General features: G+C 50.4%; 1 protein-coding gene across 1 annotated transcript in view; it reads left to right on the top strand.

Moving 5' to 3' along the window:
- The window catches only part of YRDC (yrdC N6-threonylcarbamoyltransferase domain containing), a 93,702-nt gene extending 79,376 nt beyond the window's left edge, over window positions 1-14,326 (top strand). The window contains exon 7 of the mRNA XM_078681227.1: window positions 12,821-14,326. The gene's annotated coding sequence lies outside the window, so the exon portion shown is untranslated. The remainder of the gene's footprint in view (window positions 1-12,820) is intronic.
- The last annotated feature ends 4,461 nt before the right edge of the window (window positions 14,327-18,787 follow it).

The raw sequence follows: 18,787 nt of genomic DNA, 5'->3' as shown, positions 1-18,787 counted from the left end.
AGGCCTTCACACCCCTTCGGTGCCCAAGGACTCTGGGGCATCGAAGCCGAATCACCCGGCTGGGAGTATGCTGCCTCAACAACACTTGCTAGAGGAGCAGACAGAACATTTTATCGATTCCGACACCGGAAAGCTAACGCTTTACAAACGGAAAGTCACGGCAACGCAGCCTTTGGAGTCATATACCATTCCTCTGAAGCGCAAATGGCCTGCTCCAGATTCCAGGGTCTTGGTCGAACCACTTGTTCCACAGTCCCACACAATTGCGACACCCTCACCCACTTATTCTGAGGGAGAGGATGCGGGAGAGCAGGACGATGAATATGACTTCCCAGCCAACACAGAGCCTGATGAGCAACAGGACTCCTGGATAGAGGCTGGTGACCAAGGGGATCAGCACACAGTCCATGACCCTCAAGTGTACAATGTTAAGACTTCTCCCACAGAGGATTCTGCGGCATTTAATGCCTTAATTGAAAGAGCAGGCAAAAACCACGATGTGGAGCTACATGCTGACCCTGTAGATGTGGACTTCCTATTTGACACTTTTTCAACAGCTGAAAAGACTGTCAAGACTCTTCCTATGCTGAAGGAGGTCCTTAAACATGCTGCGGACATCTTTAAGGAACCTACACGGTCCAGGGTGGTCAACCCTAGGATCGAGAAGAAATACAGAGCGGCACCTGGCGATCCTACCTATATCAAGGGCCAGTTGCCATTGGACTCTTTGGTGGTTTCCAATGCCCGCAAGAGGGCAAATTTGCAGACCACCGGTGATGCTCCTCCCCCGGACAAAGAGTCCAAAGTGCTGGAGGCATCTGGAATGAGGGTGGCAGCTCAAGCGGCCAATATCTGGCGTATATCAAACACGCAGGCGCTCTTGGCGCGTTACGACAGGGCACACTACGACACACTAGAGACCCTATTGCAACATCTACCAGACCAATATAAAGAGGCAGGGGAGATGCTTATCCAAGAAGGGAAGCTCATCACTAATGCTTCCATTAAGTGCGCCCTAGACGTTGCGGACACTGCCGCCAGAGCAATAAATACCAGTGTAATGCTTAGACGGCAAGCATGGCTCACAATATCAGGTTTTAAACCAGAAATCCAAACCACCAACCTTAACCAGCCGGTGAACCCTGACAGGTTATTTGGTCCAGAGGTGGATACCACCCTGGAAAAGATCAAGAAAGATACGGAAACTGCCAAGTCCATGGGAGCTCTCCAATCCCAACAGTTTTGAGGAAACACTTTTCGTCGCTCAGGCAATCGAGGTGTTAACAGAGGCCAGATATCACAGCAGACACAGTTCAATAAAGGTGGGGCGCAATCCTCGTACACTAAGCAGAGTAGAGGAGGATATCGGGGCAACAGCACCAAGGGCAGAGGCAGAGGCAACAACAACTCCCGTTCCTCTGCCACCAACAAACAGTGACTCTCTGTCACTGCCCCCCGACCATCCAACACCTGTCGGGGGGGAGACTCCAGCAGTTCCTGCCAGTCTGGAAATCCATCACCACAGACAGGTGGGTCAGGAAACGTATCCAGTTCGGCTATTGTTTGGAGCTAACATCCACTCCGCCCAACATACCGCCAAAGCACCGTCCTATGTCAGCAGAGCATTTGTACTTATTGCAGCAGGAGGTTCTTGTCATGCTGCAAAAAGGCGCAATAGAGCTCGTGCCAGTGGAGGAAGAAGGCACAGGGGTGTACTCCCTGTACTTCTTAATCCCAAAGAAGGACGGGTCACTCAGACCTATTCTGGACGTGAGGCCCCTAAACCGGTACATTCTCTCAGAACACTTCCACATGCTAACACTGCAGCAGGTTCTTCCATTACTAAATCAGGGAGACTTCCTCGCAACCTTGGATCTCAAGGATGCTTACTTTCACATCCCACTCCATCCATCCCACAGGAAATACCTCAGGTTCCCCATCCAGAACAGGCATTACCAATTCAAGGTCCTTCCTTTCGGGGTGACCACAGCCCCCAGAGTGTTCACGAAATGTCTGGCAACGGTAGCGGCGCACCTCAGGAGACAAAACGTCCACGTCTATCCTTATCTGGACGACTGGCTGGTTCAAGCAAAGTCAGCCCAGCAGTGCGCCGCAGACATGTCCCACACCATTCATCTACTTCACAGTCTGGGCTTCTCACTGAACTATCCGAAGTCGCACCTTCAGCCAGCACATGTGCGGCAGTATCTGGGCGCGACGATAGATACTCTGGCAGCCACGGCTCAGCCGAATTCAGTGAGGATCGACAACATCCAGTCGCTCATCCAAAGGTTCAGACCGCAACACTCACTTCCAGCGAGAGTGTTCATGCAGTTGATAGGCATGATGGGCTCCTGCATCTTCATAGTCCCGCACGCCAGTTGCATATGCGTCCGCTCCAAGAATGCTTGGCACATCAGTGGACTCAGGCTCAAGGACAGTTGAACGACCTAGTGTTGGTGACCGGTCGGGCATACAGCTCTCTGCATTGGTGGAATCCACACAACCTTTGCAAGGGCCGACCGTTCCAGGAGCCTGTGCCACAGATTATGCTGACGACGGACACATCTCTCCAGGGATGGGGGGCTCATGTGCTCCACTACACGGTGCAGGGACTATGGACGACGCAACAAAAGAAGATGCACATCAACTACCTCGAACTGATGGCAATCTTCATGGCACTCAAGTCCTTCAAAGTACATCTGTGCAACAAAGTCGTGTTGATCCGGACGGACAACATGACCGCCATGTACTACATTCAAAAGCAGGGAGGAACGCACTCTCCACAGTTGTCTCATCTGGCTCAGAGCATGTGGAAGTGGGCCATTCAGAGTAACATCTTCCTCATGGCGGAACACCTCCCGGGCAAGGACAATCAGATGGCGGATCTGCTCAGCAGGTGCAGCCACCAGATGCACGAGTGGGAGTTACTCCGCCCGTACTTCCAGCAGTGGGGTCATCCAGAGATAGACCTGTTCGCCACAAGGGAAAACGCCAAATGCCAAAGCTTTGCCGCCAGGTTCCCTCACCCACAGTCGCAGGGCAATGCGATATGGATGAACTGGTCAGGCAAATTTGCGTACGCTTTTCCCCCAGCGCCTCTCATTCCGCTGGTGACAAGAAAGCTAAAGCAACACTCTATGACGCTCATCCTGGTTGCTCCAACGTGGGCACGCCAACCATGGTACACCACGTTTCTAGAACTCTCCGTGGTACCGCATCAAAGGCTGCACCTCACACCCAGGCTCTTGACGCAGAACCATGGCGACATTCAGCATCCAGATCTGCAACAGCTCAATCTGGCGATCTGGCTCCTGAGGTCTTAGAGTTTGGCTACCTTGATTTGCCTCCTGAATGCATGGACATCATCCGGGAGGCAAGAAAGCCCACTACCAGAGCTTGCTATGCAGCAAAATGGAAGCGGTTTGTCATTTTCTGTACTGAACACAATATCAACCCGCTAGATGCATCCATTCCTAATATCATCTGCTATTTGTTACATCTTTACAAATGCAATCTAGCATATGCTTCCATTCAGATACACTTATCCGCCATAGCGGCTTACCTTCACAATCGGCAGCATCTCTCTGTTTTCAGGGTGCCTGCCATTAAAGCTTTTCTAGAAGGGCTGAAGCGGGTCATCCCTCCCAGGACCCCGCCAGCTCCTGTGTGGAACCTCAATCTGGTCCTCACCAGATTGATGGGCCCACCTTTTGAGCCTCTCCATTCATGTGAGATTCATTTCTTAACATGGAAAGTGGCTTTTCTCATTGCCATCACGTCTCTACGGCGTGTTAGTGAGCTACAGGCACTCGCAGTACAAGAGCCATTTATCCAAATTCATTCAATCAGGGTGGTGCTGCGCACTAACCCTAAGTTTCTTCCTAAAGTGGTGTCGCAGTTTCATGTTAATCAAACCATCGAACTGCCCGCATTCTTTCAGAACCCTGAGACAGTTGCGGAAAGAATGCTCCACACGCTTGATGTCAAGAGAGCGTTAATGTACTACATTGACAGAACCAAAGACTTTAGAAAGACACAACAGCTTTTTGTTGCCTTCTCAGCCCAGCACAAAGGCAACCCCATTTCCAAAGCAGGTATAGCCAGGTGGATCGTTAAGTGTATTCAGATTTGCTATCACAAGGCTAAGCGCACTTTAACGGTCCCCCCCAGAGCCCACTCCACACGCAAGTTGGGGGCCTCCATGGCTTTCCTTGGTAATATCCCTTTGGAAGATATTTGTAGAGCAGCCACATGGTCTACACCACATACCTTTACTAAACATTACTGTGTAGACGTGCACTCCAAGCAGCAGGCAGCTGTAGGGCAGACTGTTCTTAAGACACTATTTCAGACTTCTGCAGCTGGCACAGGCGGCCGCCATTAATGGAGGGACTGCTATTTATTCTATGCTATAGATATGAATTCAGCAGCCCACATGCCTCGAACTAAATATGCTACTTACCAGTATGCATCTGTTCTTGGCATGTAGGGCTGCTGACATTCATATCGCCCGCCCTCCTCCCCGGCGCCTGTAGCGGCTGCAGACATTTTACACTTACTATTAGCATGGCCATCGCTTACACTGTTACACTCCATCTTCGCCACAATGGCTAAAAACAATCTGAGGATGGAGTCGATGCCCATGCGCACTGTAGTCCAGGGGAGGAGCCACCTATCTCGTGATACTTCGAAGACTCTTCCAGGACAACAATGTGCAGTCATCCGGACCCAACACTAGGCGGCGATCTATGCTATAGATATGAATGTCAGCAGCCCTACATGCCAAGAACAGATGCATACTGGTAAGTAGCATATTCATACTGTTATATCTGGAGTGTTGTTGTGCTACATAAAATGTCCAGTACTCAACATGTGGGAAATACCAACTGATGGTGGAAACTGTCAAGGGTATTTAAGTTTGGCAACACGCTGCAATGACTATCAAAAGACAGCCATTTAGAAAGGAAGTCCTCTTTTCTATATGTGCCAACGGACTCTTACTTAACGGGGACTAGTTGTCAATTGACCTGATTAAGGTTGGATGCCAAAACACGTCGTAAATAACATTGTAAGGACACAGCCCATTGCGTGCTCTGTTGGAGAGTGTTGGTGGAAGATTGATGCATGCGTACCACAAACTCACGACAGAGGCACCTGTGTAAATGTTCGGCAGAAGGTTTGTAGGATTGGTGGTAATATATATATATAAATTCCCCACTGGAGAAAACCAAAGGTTTCAGGGACGTTATAGTTCGGCTCACATTTCAGTCCTACAAAACCAGAGAAATTCAGCAGTTTTAGTTGGCTGAGCTAATTATAAATTATGCCCCCGCAATGCACTGCTTATAACCTCACATAATACATCACTCATGACATGGTTAGTGATATCACTGATATCTGAAATTACATCACTGATGACATATATACTAATGTAAGTGGAAATGGGAGTGCCTGTATGATGAGTGAGTTGGTGTGTAAGTGTTGTATAGAAGAGTGAGTGGGTATGTGAGAGACTGTATACACGAGTGAGTTGATGTGTGAGTTTTTGTATAGGTGAATGAGTGGCTGTAAATGGTGAATAAGAGGGTGCATGAGCAGCTGAATGGATGACTGAGCAGGTACATAAGGGTCTATATGGGTCATTAACAGGGTACATGATTGACTGTATGGGTGTGCAGGTGGCTTTATGAGTGAGTAGGTGTACGAGTGGCTGTATAGGTGAGTGAATGGGTATGTGAGAGACTATATGGGTAAGTGAATGTGAGAGAGGTTGTATGGGAAAGTGTGCTTGTCTCAGTGACTATAGGTGAGTGAGTACATCTGTTAGTATATCTATGAATAAGTGGGTATGTGTTTTTTATTTATTTATTTTAAAGGTTTAATATAGCGCTGGCTAGGCCCGGAGGTATCAGAGCGCTTTACATGAGCATCAGATCGTAGTTACAGGTTACATCGTTACAAAGGTTACACAGTTATTAGAGCATGGCAACATAGTTACTTGTAAGGTCAAGATAAACAATAAGCACAAATAGGAAAGGGGAAAAGCAAGCAAGGGGAAAGATTCAGGGGAGGGGGGGAAGGAGCTGGGGAAGTAGATAGGTAATGAAGGCGGGAAAGAGGAGGGGAAGGACACAAACCGGTAGACGAGTCAAAGCATCGTCCAAAGTCCAGTAAGCTGTGATCCCAGGGGAAGTGGTATCACTTCTCTATTTCGGGAGGCTCCCTTTACGCAGTGGACTCTCTCAGAGGGGTATCCGAGACTCCAGGCCTACATACTAGATCCTTCCCCAAAAAGGGGAGAGGGAGTGCTTTGGCAAGGGGTGCCATACCATACCTCAGCTGTGAGTGGCTTCCTTGGTGCAGTGGACTCTCTCAGCGGGTATGCTGAGACTCCGGAGTATAAATATTGGAACTTTCCCCAACAAGGGGAGAAGAAGTGCTTAGTCAAAGGGCACAAAGGACAGGGGGCTAGGCAGACTAGCAGGTAAGGTGAGAGATTCAGGGGAGAGAGCATATGAGCTAGGAGCTAGGGAGGTAGACAAAGAGAGAAAGAGTACTAAATGGGAACAAATTTAAATAATTAGTTATTATATAGCGCTGGCTAGACCTGATGGAATCAGAGCGCTTTACAATAATGTTGCAAATGACATCAGTTAAAAGTTACATAAGTATCAACAAAAGCATTTAAAGAACATATGGGAACAAGGTGAGTGAAGCAGGAAGGGTAAGGTGATAGGGTAAAGGGGTAGGAGGAAGACAGGACGTAGAGACGAGGGGAAAATAGTTACAAAAGATACCAGAAAAAACTTTTTAGGAGCATAGAAGAAAAGGAAAATGGGGTGAGGAATGGAAAGGGGGTGAGGGCAAAAGGGGTAGTGTATAGATACAGCGGAGAGACAAAGGGAAAGTTTGTCCAAGGTCCGGCTGGGTAGGTGACGCCCGAGGGGGAATCCTCAGTCCATCTCCTCTTCAGCTATCAGGTAGGTCCACTGGCATCGGTCAAATGGCTAGGTCAAAACGAAAAAAAAACAAAAAAAGGGGAAGAGGGTGAGAAGAAGGGAGCGTAGAGGGGGAAGGGGGTGGGGTGAAAGGCCAGGAGGGGGAAACGACTGAGAGACAAAGGAAAGTCTGCCCAAAATCCGGCTGGGTAGGTGACTAGGGGGAATCCACAACCCATCTCCTCTTCAGCTAACGGGTAGCTCCATCGGACAAATAGCAGGATCTCTACGGTCGAGGGAAGGTTCAGAGTACATGTCCAGGAGGGAGAGGAGGATCAAGGTCAGGTGAGGGATGTGGTTAAGCTCAGGACGCTGACCGGTTCTATTGTCCAGGAGCATTAGAGCATCGTGGAGAGACCGACTGAGGCTGCCAACTTGATGTCAGGCAGGGTTGTTGAGACCTTGTTGTTAAGTTAAGTCGGTCCCCAAAATTCCCAAAGCATAGGGGGTGTAATCTATGCCGTGAAGCAGCAGGAGGACAGGGCCAGTGTCCGCATGTCTTCAGAGGGGGTGAGTGGCAGGTCTGGCGTGGCGTCTCCAGAGTCATTCTGCAATAATCACGGAGCCCTCCGTTCTGCAACCCCATCGAGCATACAAGCTCCTCTCGTACATAATTACATCCAAGAACAGGCAGAGTAGCACATAAGGTGAGAACTCTATTCTGCACCATCCTCATAAGACTAAATCTAGAAGACCCCAACTCCTAAACATTACTTGCATTTGGAAAAAAAATAAACTTAGTAACATAACCTGCAGTAGGGAATAAATCAAACCTAGACCACAGTAGAAAACATAAGACAGTAAGTAAAACCTAGTAAGCATAAAAGCACATCTATAAGCATAAATCAAGGTGCATAAATCACACTACAAACATTACATTTCCTAGTGCCTATAAAATGTACACTAGGGCCTTGCGCCATACAAACCTAATTGTCCCCTGGGCTAACTGGCCATCTATAAGGGGCTCAAATGCCCTCTGTCCAAAAAGTCAGGGCGCGCTGCCAATGCAGCGACGGTCACGGGGGGCGCACTTGGCGCAAACCTAAACGTGGCAGCTGTCCACTACTAGCTGGGCAGCTGGGAATCTTCAATGAAGGGCCTAAATGTTGCAGCAGGCACGAAGTGCTGCGCAGCTGTGCAGGCCAAGGTAGGGATGGGCAAAAGAGGGCGTCTCACTCCTGGAGCAAAAAGACATGTCCCCTGAAATAAAGAAGAACCTAAACGGTGCAGCTGCCCACTACTTGCTGGGCAGCTGTGAAAGTGAAAATGCAGCATGGGCTCTCACTGGCCCTCAGGACAAATGTGTCTCCCTTTGTTGGAGCCACTCGGGGCTCAGTAAATAATTATTAAAACGCTGGAGCCATCTGGCTCTGACACTAATGTTGCCAAACAGTTGGAGCCACCTGGGCTCCGTAGAACAAATTATGCCCCCAAGAAAGTGGAGTGCACTAGCGCTTTTTAAAATGAAGTATGCCCGAGGCTGGGGCAATTACGGGAGAAAATCATGGGCCCCTCTGGGCCAGCCATAAGATAATAGTGCCATCATTGGAGCCACTTGGGCTCGAAAAGCGATTGTACCCCATGTTGGAGCCTCTGGGGGCTCGGTCACCAACTACGCCCCCATGCACAATGAAAGAATGGGCTCCTCGGGCCCGGGTAAGCGGGGGCTAACCAACTGTGGAGCGGCCCGCTCTCGTGGCGGGCCCGCTCGGAATCTGTCCCTTGATCGGTACCACCCTGTCCCCTTGAGCCCTCACTCACCAGCTCTGGGGGCGGTTTCTCTTTCCCCGGTCTCTTCACCTTCGGCGGCGCTTGCGAGGCTCTCTCTCCTCACGAGAGCCCCTCCTTACCCGAAGGTGTCAGAGCGCTTCACAATAGGAACAGTAATGATACATGAGGAGAACCTTACAAGTGAACAAATTACAAAAGCAAACGTTAAGTTACACGAGGCAAAAGTGACAATTGTGAGCAAACAAAATACAAGAGGTAGCAAACGGTGCATTACAGGAGGAGAAAGTGACACGTGTGCAGGTCACAAAGGTGTACTAAGTACAAGTAGAGGTATAATACTGCAATATATGGCAGACACTCAAGCACAAGAACAAACGTTACGTAGGCAAGGGTGGCACTTGTGCAAGTATCTAAAGCAAACAAAATGAAGGTGGTAGCAAAAAGTGTGTTACAAGAGAAAAGTGACGTGTGCATGTTACAAAAGAGTATCAAACACAGGTAGAAGGATAATGCTGCAATGACTGGCAGAACACACTGGGAAGGCATCTCCATAGTCATGGAGAAAAGGATTCTCTATCGTGTTACCTTTTGGGTTTTTTTCAGTGAATTTCTAAGGTTTTAAAAAAAATTCTATTTCCTAACTAGTAAAGAAAGGGGGCGAGGACCTTCAGCAATCCAGCTGGGTGGGGACTTACTGAAGGTAAAAGAAGTGGTTCTTGAACAACCCTCAGTAGCTGAGGTGACTTCATCCCCCAACGAGTAGTGAGCCAGGAGGCACTTTTGTAGAGGAGCGGAGAAAGGGGGCTAGCCTCCGACGGCCTCACAACAATCCCGCCTTGTGGGACTTACTGGAGGGAACAGGAGGGGGTTGTTACACCCAAGGACCTACACCAGCTAAGGGGACTTCATCCCCTAGCATGTTGTGAGTGGCCCCGGGTCCAGGCATTTTTTTGCAATGGGAAAGGGGAGGTTGTGTTCCCCCCCCCCCCCCCATCCCCACCCCCCCCGGCCGATATTTGGCCATGGGGGCCCCCTTTCCCTGAGGCCCAGCCTGTAATAAAATTCTGTTTAATAGAGGAGGGAGGGTCCGCATGGCCCCCCTCCCTGGACCAATTTCGTCCCTGGGGCCTGCCCTCTTACAATTAGAGGAGGGGGCTGTGCATCCCCCCCACCTCCTAGGGCCAATTTTGACCCTGGGGACCCTATCCGCCTGGGCCCGGCCATGTCTGCTGTTTGCCCCCAGGGCACCTGATGGGGGCACCCAGTCTCCACTGGGACTGCGGGGGAGCCAAAAATCAACTGCTATTCCTGGCTCCTGCAGGAGCCGGCCTTGCATGCTGACATAGGGAGCTGCTTGTTTAGCAGCTCCCTGTGTCTAAACGCAGTTCTGCTCCGCTTCCAGCGAGCAAGAGCATTTCTGAGCACTTGCTTGAGGATGCAGAGTGTTTGCTGTGGCTTGGCAGGAGTGGTATAGCTCCCACCAAGCCACAGCAAACAGCTATGTCTCTGGGGTGGCCACCCGAGACATAGCAGGAACTGGCCCTGCTGGGTGGGGGTGCTCCCGAGGGTCATCTATGGCTCCAGGAGGGGGGGCCGCATTCCCCTGGAGGTAGTGGTCCCTGTGGCTGGAGGGGGGGGCTGGGGTGGGGGGGGGCGTGCTTGCCGCCTGCATTGAAAACAAATGCCCTGGGGAGGTGGTGGCCTGCGGGGGTGGCCAGAGTCCCCCCACATTAATTTTATTTTAGCCCAGGGGAGATGGCGGTCCCGGAGCACGGCAGCCCCCCCTTCATTCATTTAATTACTTTTGCCCCAGGGAGGTGGTGGTCACTGGGGCTTTGATAAGCCCTAGGAGGGGGCCATGTGTGCCCCCCTCTTCTTTTTTTTAAGAAATGTACTCAGGACCTGGCCCACCTAGTGGCTTAATAGAAAACTAGCGTGGGAAACAGCATTTGTGTTTTTTTTAAAAAATTATTATTTTACCTGCGAATTCGCAGCAAACTGTTTTTTTAATGCTTTTTTTTGGCTTTGCAGAGTCCCTCTGGGACCGCACGACCTTGTCTTTTTATGCAAATTCATCGCACCCACAGATATCACTAACTTTTTTATTTCTTAACTTCTGAATGTATTTACACCAAATAACTGAAAGTGTGATCTGCGTAACCAAATCTACCTTTCTGCCAAATTTGGTTTAATTCCGTCCAGTGCTTCGGGCTGCAGCTTTGATTAAAGGTCCAATGGGAATAAACACAGGCAACGCACCATTTTTTAACCCACCTTTTTCTCTGCCTCACTTGACGGATCATCCCGAAACTTTCCATGCCCAACAAGAACAGGGTGGTACAAAAGGGGGTGGTGATGGACGGGGCCTTTGAATCAATCAAACACTCACACCCAGTCAAAAGATCTGGGTTTAATCCATCACCGTTCTTTAGCCCACTCTGCCACCCCAGTTCAGACATGGCTATATGCAAATCAGTCTGACCCTGTGCCTCATGGGAACAGTCCAGCCCGAACTGCCAAGCCATGTCTTCCCTGGACCGGAAACAAGCTTCCGAGGACCGGTTTCTGGCATTCCAGCCGTCTTCAGCCCGGCTAGCTTGAATCCAGTGGCAAAGTGAGCAAGGGACTCACGTCTGAGCATACCCTGCCACACTTATGGCGGCCAAAAGCAGTACAAAAGGGGGTGGTGATGGACGGGGCATTTGAATCAATCAAACACTCACACCCAGTCAAAAGATCTGGGTTTAATCCATCACCGTTCTTTAGCCCACTCTGCCACCCCAGTTCAGACATGGCTATATGCAAATCAGCCTGACCCTGTGCCTCATGGGAACAGTCCAGCCCGAACTGCCAAGCCATGTCTTCCCTGGACCGGAAACAAGCTTCCGAGGACCGGTTTCTGGCATTCCAGCCGTCTTCAGCCCGGCTTGCTTGAATCCAGTGGCAAAGTGAGCAAGGGACTCACGTCTGAGCATACATTGCCACACTTATGGCGGCCAAAAGCGGTGCAAAAGGGGGTGGTGATGGACGGAGCATTTGAATCAATCAAACACTCACACCCAGTCAAACCGCAACAAGAACAGGGGGCAGTTTTTTGGGGAACATTTTATGAAGATTCGCCTAATGGTGCCAAAGCTATAGACCAGTCCAAAAACGCGTTTCCTATGGAAACATGGTAATAACTATAACTCCCTACTAGCAACTGCCAGAAGGGGAGATGTATATAAATATATATTATCCATCCCTCAGCAGTGAGAGGCAGGAAAGTGCACCCACTGTGCGTGATAGCCCCAAGAGGGGCCTGAGCAGCTGCCTTAACATATTTTGCCCGCATTCAGCCGAAATACTCGACTGCAATCCTAATGAAAGGATATCTTAATATACCATGGTAAAGAGCAAAGAAAGACTATTTAACCTTTAGCACTTGTGCTTTAAATAGAGTGGTGAAAGAATATCCGAATTGGTTTTGTAAAAGAAGTCCACAAAAGCACAGTCACACTGAAGCAGTGGTGCCACATTACACAAAGTTGTCACCGTATTCAATACTCAAAACCTCACCAAAGAAAGAGATTTACCCCAGCTGCTAGAATGAAAACCGGGAACCTACCACGAGTGTCGGCAACTTTGTAAATGATTTTGAGTGCATACTTGGAGACTTCATGGAATACAGGGTGGCCTTGTATTTTTTGATCCACTCAAGGCATTGACCAGCAGCAGCCTGTGAGGAGAAATACTTCCGCCATGCTGGTATGGAGGCTAAGGGATGCCCTCTGATCTCCACCACTTGGGCACATCCTGTGTTTGCTAACTGAGAATTTGGTAAATTCTGTTCTGGCATAGAGAATCATAACAAATAAATTCAGTATTTTGTATTACGTAGATTATGTTCGCATTGTTGTGTCAATGACTTAAAAGCCGCTCACGGATATTTTGCAGTCTCTGTGACTGTATAAACCATCTGAAATGATGGGGGGTGAATCCTGAGTAAGGAGAATGGAAAACTATTATTGGTCATTTCGTACGTCAAATAGAATGTTTATTCTTTTCTTTTGTTTATTGAACTATCTTTTTTCTTTCCATTATTTCAGGCATATTTGAATACCATGGGAACAACGTTAGTACCTCTGGAAGCAGTGCCTTGTTGCTGAGCTGTGATGTCATCAATTGTTTGTGCGGCATCTGCAGGATGGTGCGAAGCTGATACATGGGCTTCTGGCTCCTCCCTTGCGCGTGGTGGGCAGATGTGCCTGTGGGGAGTGATCCAAGGGGAGTCCCTCGGACCAGTCACTCTTGGTGGGGTAACTGGCGTCCATCAACGCATAGAACGACTGCTAAAGCACAGGGAGAGACGCCATTTTAGAAAGCGTTGCAGAAGCCTAGTTTCGATGGGGTATTCGCAAGGAAGTAAAAGTAAGACTACATTCACGCTAGACTGTCGCTGTTAACGCATGTTCAAGTAGCCCTCACGAGAGGGATTGGATGCCCTCAACACAAGTGCTAAATACCAATAATGCACAGGTCATTAATGGGTGCAGTGTGCCCTCTATGACATGATATTTCTTTATTCCCAGCCCATTGCTGCATTTTTTTTATTTAACTATTTTTTATTAATTGTAATCATCGGTCATAAACACTGTCACAATAAGCCAGCAGAACTCAATCATTCAGGTAGATCAGTCTCTTAACCTCCACCCCGCCCCCTCGATTGCTTCTTTAACTGGAGACCAGTGAGTGACCTGCCAGCAGTTATGCGCTGTCTTCAACTCATTCTCATCTTTCAGACTCCGGCCTCTCCCGTCTGATCTTTATATCTCCAAGGCCTGATGTCTTCCATTGTCCTCTCCTCTTTCTCCCCCACTCCCCACCGCTCCAGTTGCTATTTTCTAGTTCCTTTAATGTCCATTCTGTCTTAACGTTTTTCTCTCTCACTGTCCTTCTCGCCTTCCTATATCTCCCTTCTGTCTCTCTCTCTCAATATATCTAATTTTCCCTTTCTCTCCGTTTCCCCGTTGTCTTTTCCTGTGTGCCTCTCATTCCGTTTCTCACCTTAAGAAGACGCAAGGATTTGACAGTCACAATCTCCATTTTCATTCTTCTGTCGGGGTTGGTGCACCTCCGAGGCCGTGTGCTAAAGCCGCATCATGAATATCGATTAACCTTTCATCTTCTGGGCTCTCAGTTGATGAGCATTGACTATATAGCAGACAAACCCCCAACATTAAATAGATTGCAGTCTTTTTTTTGCATGTGTAGGGATCCTCTTAAAAAGGCCTTCATACAAAATTCTCCAAGCAAAAATTGATGTCTACTTTAACTACCCCCAACCCCTGCCCACACCACCACCACCACCACCACCGACTGGGCTGCTTAGGAAACCTTATTGGGGGCTCTGACTTGAATATGTTTATTAGCAGGGACCATATTTTCCATTTTTAGGAGACCATGGCGGTGACCATTTATTTATTTTCAAGTGCTGCTCATTTGTTGTCTAAAGTGTATGTTATGATATTGCAATAAAATATGACCATCTTTGTTGAACATGCGGTGCTTTTGACGGACTGCTGTTTTACTGAAATAAAACCTGAAACAACACACAATGAAGATTTCTGCTCGGATTAGATGTGTCAGATGAGATTTGTGGCTCCTGGTGTAACGGCCTGCCAGTCGTTGATCAATCCGCGCCTGCTTATGAGCCCCCTACGGAGAATCCCAGCAGACATTGACTTACTGCTGCCTTGATGAACGGGTTGGAGAATTTGTGCTCCACTGTACTCTGTTTTTATTTATCGGTGGAGTTTACGAGCCTCCGCATCGCAGAGGAGGGCCGGGAGCTCTCCATCAACGCTATGCGCAGTTCTTGAGCAGGGATTGCATTGGAGGCCGCTGAACGTAAATACATACACGGGGAGTGTGTTTTCTTCCGCAGACTGTCCTTTATTAAAAACACAGACGTGGATTGTAAACAAGAAAACCTGTTTAAGATGCTGCACTGTGTCATTTTTGTTCTCAAAAGATCTATCTCGCTGTCTTACCTTTCAAGATCGTTTTCTGGATGTACCCCACATATACTAGAGGGCTCCCACGACCTCGTGCCAACACCTCACAGATACTAGAGGGCTTCTCAGGACTTTGTGCCAGCACCGCACAGATACTATAGCCTCTCCTCTCACCGCTTGTGCCAGCACCCCACAGATACTAGAGGGCTCATCACGACTTTGTGCCAGCACCGCACAGCTACTAGAGCCTCTCCTCACGACCTCGTGCCAGCACAGCACCGCTACTAGAGCATCTTGTGTCATCACCCCACAGATATTAGAGGGCTCTTCACGACCGCTAGTGTCAGCACCCCACAGATACTATAGACTATTCTCACGTCCGCTTGTGTCAGCACCGCACAGGTACTAGAGGGTTCCTCGAGTCCTTGTGCCAGCACCCCACAGATATTAGAGCCTCTTCTCACGACCGCTTGTGCCAGCATCCCACAGATACCAGAGGGCTCCTCACGACCTCTTGTGCCAGTGCAGCACAGATACTAGAACCTCTACTCCTGACCGCTTGTTCCAGCACCACACAGATACTAGAGGGCTCCTCACGACCGCTTGTGCCAGCACGCCACAGATACTAGAGGGCTCCTCACGACCTCTTGTGCTAGCACCGCACAGCTACTAGAGCCTCTCCTCACGACCCCTTGTGCCAGCACCCCACAGATACTAGAGGGCTCCTCACGACCTCTTGTGCCAGCACCCCACAGATACTAGAAGGCTCTTCCTGACCGCTTTTCAGCACCCCACAGTTACTAGAGCCTCTCCTCATGACCGCTTGTGCCAGCACCGCACAGCTACTAGAGGGCTCCTCACGACCTCTTGTGCCAGTACCACACAGCTACTAGAAGGCTCCTCACAACCTCTTGTGCCAGCACCCCACAGATACTAGAAGGCTCTTCCTGACCGCTTTTCAGCACCCCACAGATACTAGAGCCTCTCCTCATGACCGCTTGTGCCAGCATCGCACAGCTACTAGAGGGCTCCTCACGACCTCTTGTGCCAGTACCACACAGCTACTAGAAGGCTCCTCACAACCTCTTGTGCCAGCACCCCACAGATACTAAAAGGCTCTTCCTGACCGCTTTTCAGCACCCCACAGATACTAGAGCCTCTCCTCATGACCGCTTGTGCCAGCACCCCACAGATACTGGAGGGCTCCTCACGACCTCTTGTGCCAGTACCACACAGCTACTAGAAGGCTCCTCACAACCTCTTGTGCCAGCACCCCACAGATACTAGAAGGCTCTTCCTGACCGCTTTTCAGCACCCCACAGATACTAGAGCCTCTCCTCATGACCGCTTGTGCCAGCACCGCACAGCTACTAGAGGGCTCCTCATGACCTCGTACCAGTATCACACAGCTAATAGAGGGCTCCTCTCAACCTTTTATGCGAGCACCCCACAGGTACTAGAGCCTCTCCTCACGACCGCTTGTGCCAGTGCCCCACAGGTACTAGAGCCTCTCCTCACGACCACTTGTGCCAACACACCACAGATACTAGAGGGCTCTTCACGACCTCGTGCCAGCACCGCACAGATACTAGAGGGCTCCTCACGACCTTGTGCCAGCACTGTACAGCTACTAGAGCCGCTTCTCACGACTGCTTGTGCCAGTACCACACAGCTACTAGAGGGCTCCTCACAACCTCTTGTGCCAGCACCCCACAGATACTAGAGCCTCTTCTCACGACCACTTGTGCCAGCACCCTACATATACTAGAGGGCGCCTCACAACCTTGTGCCAGTACCGCACAGATACTAAAGCCTCTCCTTCTGACCACTTGTGCCAGCACTGCACAGCTACTAGAGGGCTCCTCACGACCTTGTGCCAGTACCACACAGCTACTAGAGGGCTTCTGACAACCTTTTGTGCCAGCACCCCTCAGGTAGTAGAGGTCTCACGACCTTGCGCCAGCACCCCACAGATACTAGAGGACTCCTCACAACCTTGTGCCAGCACCCCACAGATACTGGAGGGCTCCTCACGACCTTGTGCCAGCATTGCAACTAGAGGGCTCTTCATGACCTCTTGTGCCGGAAACCCACAGATAATAGAGGGCTTCTCATGACCTTGTGCCAGCACCCCACAGCTACTAGAGCCTCTCCTCACTACCTCATGCCAGCACCGCACCGCTACTAGAGCATCTCCTCACGACCTCTTGTGCCAGCACCCCACAGATACTACAGGGCTCCTCACGACCTTGTGCCAGCACCGCAACTAGCGGGCTCCTCACAACCTCGTGCCAGCACCGCACAGCTACTAGAGGGCTCTTCATGACCTCTTGTGCCACACCACACAGCTACTAGAGGGCTCTTTATGACCTCTTGGGCCAGCAGCCCACAGATACTGAAGGGCTCCTCACGACTTCTTGTGCCAGCACATCACAGATACTAGAGGGCTCCTCACGACCTTGTGCCAGCACCGCACAGATTTTAGAGGGCTCCTCACGAGATTGTGCCAGCACCGCACAGATACTAAAGGGCTCCTCACACCCTTGTGCCAGCACCCCACAGATACTAGAGGGCTCTTCATGACCTCTTGTGCCACACCACACAGCTACTAGAGGGCTCTTTATGACCTCTTGGGCCAGCAGCCCACAGATACTGAAGGGCTCCTCACGACTTCTTGTGCCAGCACATCACAGATACTAGAGGGCTCCTCACGACCTTGTGCCAGCACCGCACAGATTTTAGAGGGCTCCTCACGAGATTGTGCCAGCACCGCACAGATACTAAAGGGCTCCTCACACCCTTGTGCCAGCACCCCACAGATACTAGAGGGCTCTTCATGACCTTTTGTGCCAGCACCCCTCCGATACTAGAGGGCTCCTCACGACCTGTTGTGCCAGCACCGCACGGCTACTGGAGGGCTCCTCACGACCTCTTGTGCCAGCACTGCACAGCTACTAGAGGGCTCTTCATGACCACTTGTGCCAGCAGCTCACAGATACTAGAGGGCTCCTCACGACCTCTTGTGCCAGCACCCCTCAGATACTAGAGGGCTCCTCACAACCTCTTGTGCCAGCACCCCACAGATACTAGAAGGCTCTTCCTGACCGCTTTTCAGCACCCCACAGATACTAGAGCCTCTCCTCATGACCGCTTGTGCCAGCACCCCACAGATACTAGAGGGCTCCTCACGACCTCTTGTGCCAGTACCACACAGCTACTAGAAGGCTACTCACAACCTCTTGTGCCAGCACCCCACAGATACTAGAAGGCTCTTCCTGACCGCTTTTCAGCACCCCACAGATACTAGAGCCTCTCCTCATGACCGCTTGTGCCAGCACCCCACAGATACTAGAGGGCTCCTCACGACCTCTTGTGCCAGTACCACACAGCTACTAGAAGGCTCCTCACAACCTCTTGTGCCAGCACCCCACAGATACTAGAAGGCTCTTCCTGACCGCTTTTCAGCACCCCACAGATACTAGAGCCTCTCCTCATGACCGCTTGTGCCAGCACCGCACAGCTGCTAGAGGGCTCCTCATGACCTCGTACCAGTATCACACAGCTAATAGAGGGCTCCTCTCAACCTTTTGTGCGAGCACCCCACAGGTACTAGAGCCTCTCCTCACGACCGCTTGTGCCAGTGCCCCACAGGTACTAGAGCCTCTCCTCACGACCACTTGTGCCAACACACCACAGATACTAGAGCCTCTCTTCACGACCTTGTGCCAGCACCCCACAGATACTAGAGGGCTCCTCATGACCTTGTGCCAGCACCCCACAGATACTAGAGGGCTCCTCATGACCTCTTGTGCCAGCACCCCACAGATACTAGAGGGCTCCTCACGACTTCGTGCCAGCACCCCACAGCTACTAGACCCTCTCCTCACGACCTCTTGTGCCAGCACCCCACAGATACGAGAGGGCTCCTCACGACCACTTGTGCCAGCACCCTACAGATACTAGAGGGCTCCCCACGACCTTGTGCCAGCACCCCACAGCTACTAGAGCCTCTTCTCATGACCACTTGTGCCAGCACCCCACAGATACTAGAGGTCCCCT

The sequence above is a fragment of the Lissotriton helveticus genome, chromosome 3_1 (assembly GCF_964261635.1).
Source record: "Lissotriton helveticus chromosome 3_1, aLisHel1.1, whole genome shotgun sequence".
Classification (NCBI taxonomy): Eukaryota; Metazoa; Chordata; class Amphibia; order Caudata; family Salamandridae; genus Lissotriton; species Lissotriton helveticus.
Note: the sequence above shows the minus strand (reverse complement) of the source record. Positions and strands in the feature narration are given on the sequence as shown.